Consider the following 6,595-nt stretch of genomic DNA (forward strand, 5'->3'; position numbering starts at 1 on the left):
TGTTATAAATGCTGATAAAGAGTGATGGAACTCATAAAATAAAGTATATTTGCATTCAAAGCCGTTCATAATTTTAAACATATTAAGGATAGGAACTTAAAATATATGCAAATTCTGAAAAGTCCCATGTTATGAGGGCGTTCCCTTTGTGTCGCCAATTCATAAGCATGTGAACTAATTGCATGTGCAATTCAGTTCTTAGCATGTGAACTTATAAAGCAGAATAGTCGAGATTGTTTTGATCATATTCAAACACGTTTAGTATCAAACACGGCTAGCACTAGAAGAATGAGGGTTAAATTGTCCAGGTAAACTGTTTAAGTCATAAAGTAGAAAAGTATGCATACTTTACACCAGAATAATAAACAATAATTATTCTCAAATTACCCATGTTTTCCTTATCCTGAGACCACGTATAAAGCTACATTTTCTATTCTATGTGGAAAAGAATCACGGCCAAGGTCGAGCCGACAGGAACGTCAAACCCTTGATCTTCTCCTGGCAAGTATATTCATTCATTTCAGTTCAATTTTGACGAGAGTTGTACGTACTGTTAGGAGATGTCACGTAATGCTACTGTTCACTTAACTTTCGTGATAGTTCGTTCAGTAACCAACCAACAACTGTTCAAGTGTTCTAAGTCTTTATTGTTCCACGATCTTTCTAAGTATAATAATCAGTATATAATACAGCATGACATTTAAGGTAATCTCACATTCTAACTGCCGTCCATTAAGGACCCAAGGCCGCTTATCTTGCCTTGTCTAAGCCAACTGTCCTTTTACATCCAAAATCATTTCTCTTATACTAATTTGTGGTCTGAATATGACAGCTTTACAACCCAAGGAATACACGTTTTTGTAATTAACATGACCATTTTGTACATTTGTACCAGGTCGGCTGTCAACCATTTTCATATTCAAATGTCAATAAAATATGCCCTACATTACTAAACATACAGTATGTAGACACATATCCATTTAATTAAATCTTAATTATATCTTAAATATAACGTATTACGTCACATTCTATTCTGTTACGTGACATTCGTCCTTTTTTTTATCAAGATTTTTAAGAAAATCTTTGCGTCAACCCCAAACAATGGTTATAATTGAATAGATAAATAAAATCGTAAGTAAATATGTTTCTCAACCCCAAACAGGTAAATAATAATAAAAAAATAAAAAAGTAATTCCGACAAAAAAAGATACGCAAAAGAAAATCTGTGCCTAAATCCCAAACAATGATGATCAAGTTGTATTTTCGACAAAAAATACGCAAAAGAAAATCTGTGCCTAAATCCCAAACAATGATATCGAATTGTATAGATACGTATAGATACCGTCCCTTTTTAATGCAAGATTTTCTTTTCGTAAGCAATAGAAAGTAAACTGACACGTTATTTGTCAAAATGTCTGACATAATATAGACTAATTGGTAATTAGCCCTCAGGTAATTAATAAACATAGTTAACAATTAGAAAATAACACTGCAGATTGAGTACAAGTAATTAACACTGACAGAACTGTTGTCAAATTTGGTATTTAGTCAATGTTTTATGTAGCACTGCTTTTCATGTTATCATTCTGAAGACAGGGAATCATCGTTGTTGTTGTTGCTGCTGCCTTGTTGTTGTAGATGTAGAGTTTATAGCCAAGGGGTTGTTTGATTGTAGAATGTCCCCACCGACTCGAAATGTTCTGCCATTATACGACTGCTAATTCTTGAAGTGTACTTAGATATATGTGTGCAAGTGTTCATGTTATTGAAGATGCTAACGATCTCAAGTTGGTGTTGTCCATCACACAGGAATCATCACGGTCCTAAAGACTTGATCATGTGACGTCAAGCCGAGCACAGGTCATACGAGAATGTGTGCTTAGCTCCTCTGGATATTCCGAAGTGTAACCAATTGGTTAGCACATCACATACGCAATACCAGAATATAGTTCGATCCTTTATGAAACACCGATGACCACTTAACACAATATCGCCACTAGGTATATTATCTCGATATCCGCTGAAGAATAATGTTGATATTGACTGTTCGTATCACGTGACATATTACCTGTACTTTTACCTTTCATTGACATAGGTGTTGCTATTACCATGAAATTTTGTGTTGATATTTTCAAGCAGGCTTATATTTTGAAAGTGGCCCCATTTATAATTAATTACTGTATCTGTGCGTAAGTATTCGTATGTTTGATTTAATGAATGTTTGACCTAAGTTTGTTTTTTTTGTGAAACGTTTTGTTTTTATGAACAGCATTTTATTTTATTAAGAACCTTTTTATGCAATATTTTACAAAGCTTATATGTTAGCTCATAAGTAGTCCATTATTTTAAGAAAACTAATACATAAGTGATTCAATTAATTTATTAAATAACTCACACCCTAATGTGACTTCACAGGAGTCCAACAATTTTGTTGAAATTCAATATCTTGAACGTATCATCTCCAATCACTTTTAAGAAACCTGGTCTTTCTTGACCACTATCTTTGTTTATCTTTGTACAACTTTGTACATCTTCACAGTTATAAGAAAGCTAAACTCTAGCTTAACATGTTACCATCATGCTTATCATCGGATAACTTACAACTTTATAATTGATTCATTAGTTTTACCAAACTAATCTGTGAGTTACTTAAATAATTTAATTAGATTACTTACTACCTAACAAACAATTTTATTAGTGATTTCGAAATTGAAAATTACTTGCCGTATTCAGGCGATACACTTATATAATGACATCTAAGAAATTACTTTTCGTTTTGCACGCTTTCTCTCTCAGACCTTACTATGATCCAAACAATGATTTATTTATATGATTTTTACAACTTTAAAACCATCACCAATTTACTCAAAATGATATAAAATGATATATTGACAAAATACTACAATTATTTACAAGACTATAAACTTACTTAATTTTAATGATTTCATATCATTAATGTCAAGTTAATTACAGGTAACATTGCATTCATTTACCTATCTGATGTGTTTGACAATTATTTACAGTTACATGACAACTGAAGTAATGAAACCTGCCATTTGTCTCCTTCTTCGACATAAAAAATATTTCATTTTGTATTATCTTCAGTGTTTGCACTAAACCCTGAGTATAAGTCATTATTTTTTTTTGTATTTATGCAACTTTCATTAATGTTAGACCTGCTAAATAAGTTTACTCAAATTCTTTTAATTACATTTCTTTCCATGTTAATTATTCAATTAATGTCCTTAAATGACTTAGTTTTCTTTTTCATCTAGTTATTCAATAATGTACTTAAATGATTCTTCGTTTGCATTTAACAACGTTTTTTTCACACCTGTTTTACTTTTTTTTTATCGAATTTCTCAATATCTTTATCTTTGTTACCTTAAATACTCATTCTTCAGTTTATTCTTATTTAAATCAAATGGTTTTATTGTACTAAATAATATGGAACGTTGTTAAGTCAGAAATTAGATTGCTTAGGGGTTCTTTCAAAAGAACAGCTTTGCTCTGATTGCATTTATTATCCAAAACTTTAAAATTTTGCCCCGTTAAATATCCCAAAATTATAGCAACACATGTCATATCTAGGCAAGAAATACAAAGTAATAAAACGTCACTAACTTTTGTCCTGTGGCCTGGTCGCGCTGCAATGTCCATAGTCACTCAAACCGCAGTTGTCATCATGTACCTTTTTCTTCTTCATTCCAAATGTGATCCAATAGTCATAAGTACTCCCCCGTTGTGTTCCACGTTAACCCTGTTCTTGAATATCTTCGGTCAGACGGCACCAAACTTTTACGTGTCACGTAATGCTACTGTTCACTTAACTTTCGTGATAGTTCGTTCAGTAACCAACCAACAACTGTTCAAGTGTTCTAAGTCTTTATTGTTCCACGATCTTTCTAAGTATAATAATCAGTATATAATACAGCATGACATTTAAGGTAATCTCACATTCTAACTGCCGTCCATTAAGGACCCAAGGCCGCTTATCTTGCCTTGTCTAAGCCAACTGTCCTTTTACATCCAAAATCATTTCTCTTATACTAATTTGTGGTCTGAATATGGCAGCTTTACAACCCAAGGAATACACGTTTTTGTAATTAACATGACCATTTTGTACATTTGTACCAGGTCGGCTGTCAACCATTTTCATATTCAAATGTCAATAAAATATGCCCTACATTACTAAACATACAGTATGTAGACACATATCCATTTAATTAAATCTTAATTATATCTTAAATATAACGTATTACGTCACATTCTATTCTGTTACGTGACAGAGAGGACCTTGGAAGAGCTATGTTTGACTACATAATTCACAGAACACATTTCCACAAAGATGTGACTCACTCAATCAAAATGTACTGGCATGCGTAATAGTAAACACAATATTGAAATAACTTTCTAATTTACTACTAAAAGGTACTCTCTTTATAGCATTGGTTATTCATGAAAGACGTTAAAGTTCTTATTCTGCCTTTATTATGTTTCATCTTTATTCATATATTCTGCATTTACAATAATCAACCCTTTGCATTACTTCAAATTAGGCGAAAAACTGTCAATTTTTGAACACCAACATTTCATGAAAAGGACATTAGATTTCAATAAAGCTTTACAATTTCTACAGAACCTCTCAGCAAGAATATATTTCTTGCACGATTTCATTTAGTAACGCCTTTTTGGACGGGGCCAACATAAAATATGTTGACAATTTACAGCTCGAAATCCCTTCTTACAGTGATATATCAATGCGCAAAGTCCGCAACTGTGTGGGAATAGTTTTCCTACTACAAACCAAAAAAACCTCACCGGGAATAGATACATGCATCAGAGGCTGAGGTTCCAAATAAAAACATTTCTAACTGAGTGCTGAAGTAAGGGTTTCCGAAACAAAATAATTATAATATAAATTTGTAAGCACGATCTGATAGAAAAGAGCCTTTATGCAGACACATTAAAATACGATGTGTAAATGACCCGACCGAAAATGACCTACTTTTTGTAAAATGACAGCCATGGAGAAATGTTCAAGATGGCGGATGAATGGACTTTTCGTTTGTAAAATTTCATAACAGCAAGCCATATTACCCTTAAATATTTATTCAGATTAACTTGTCTTTAATGCAATACATGCTTGTTTTGAGCAAAATTATTTTGCATAACATGGTAATATATGAATATATAGAGGATATTTGTTGACTTTAGTGTAAAATCGTATTTTATTCCACGAGTGTCATAAAAAAAAACATATTTGCACGAGTGGCAAAGCATCGGGATCAACGGAGCATAACGAACTTAGTTTACGTTTTTTAACAACGACAAAAATACAACCAATCTCTGAATTGCAAATTACCTTGAATAGTTTTAGAAGTTTAAATAACGCGTATACTTTTTCTGACAGATTAATAGGCCAAACATGATCAGTTGTCTAATAAATGTTGGTTATCACGTAAGTTATTAAGAAACAGATATAAAAGGTCAAATTTATCATGCTTTTTTTCAAATGAATAATTCGAATTATATGTCAAGTGAGGTCCCTACTACGGCCATTATTGTTGATGACGCCTCAATTCTGGTGGTTTGAACTGCTAAGATCCCCCTTATTTCAGTTAGTAAAATTGGAATACGAGAATAGTCTTCCTGTCCGAACCCAATTGTGTTACATGTCCGAGAAAACAAATGAGAGCTTACATTGTTGACGTCCGATTGCTATACAACTTATACGCGATGCTAAATCATCATTTGTATATACATGCAAACAGTATATATTTGTGTATGTGGTGTTTATACGTTTGTGTTTCTATTTTCTAGTGAAAACGCACTAGTATTAAATGACCGATGGGTCCTTAAAGATTTACAGTGATCAACAATCGTCTCATAAGGTAGAAATGCCGTGTTTTCTGCACCTTTCTTTCAAATTAAATACGGTATTCTTCATAATACACAATGTTTTCGACATTTATTCATCCTTTTCGGTTAATTAAAACAATTGTATCAATTGTAATACATATTATTTGGAAGTAAGTGTGAATACTTAAGAATTGCCTGACCGCTACATATGAAATTAAACTTGAGAGAGGAACCCTTAGTTCAGTGGGTACTTCAAAAACACCAAGTTTCATACAACTGACACGTTGACGTCGTTTTTTACGTATCCTAGGTTTTATTGCAAACATGTTTTTCAAACATATGTTTATTTGTACGTTGTTGAGATTATTATCTTAAATGTTGCCAACAATTGAAGGTTACATTTAAGTAATGAATTGCGGGATCGATGTCATTATCGGGGTACGAACGCAATTGGGCTGGTCAAAGTGGGTGGAGTCCGACGGACTCCACGCGTACTTTGACCAGCCCAATTGCGTTCATATCCCCGATAATGACATCAACCCCGCAATTCATTACTTATATTTACACCAATAGTTCATTATTACATTCAATAATTGTTAAAAACATACTTCAATTCATTTAAGAAAACATTTCAGTAACCCTTTCGCACCCATTCTGTAAATAGAACGACCCAACTGTAACCGAAGCATTTTTTTTCAAATGACGTCACAATAACGCGGGAAAATATCAACCA

Source organism: Mya arenaria, chromosome 17 (genome assembly GCF_026914265.1).
Source record: "Mya arenaria isolate MELC-2E11 chromosome 17, ASM2691426v1".
Lineage (NCBI taxonomy): Eukaryota > Metazoa > Mollusca > Bivalvia > Myida > Myidae > Mya > Mya arenaria.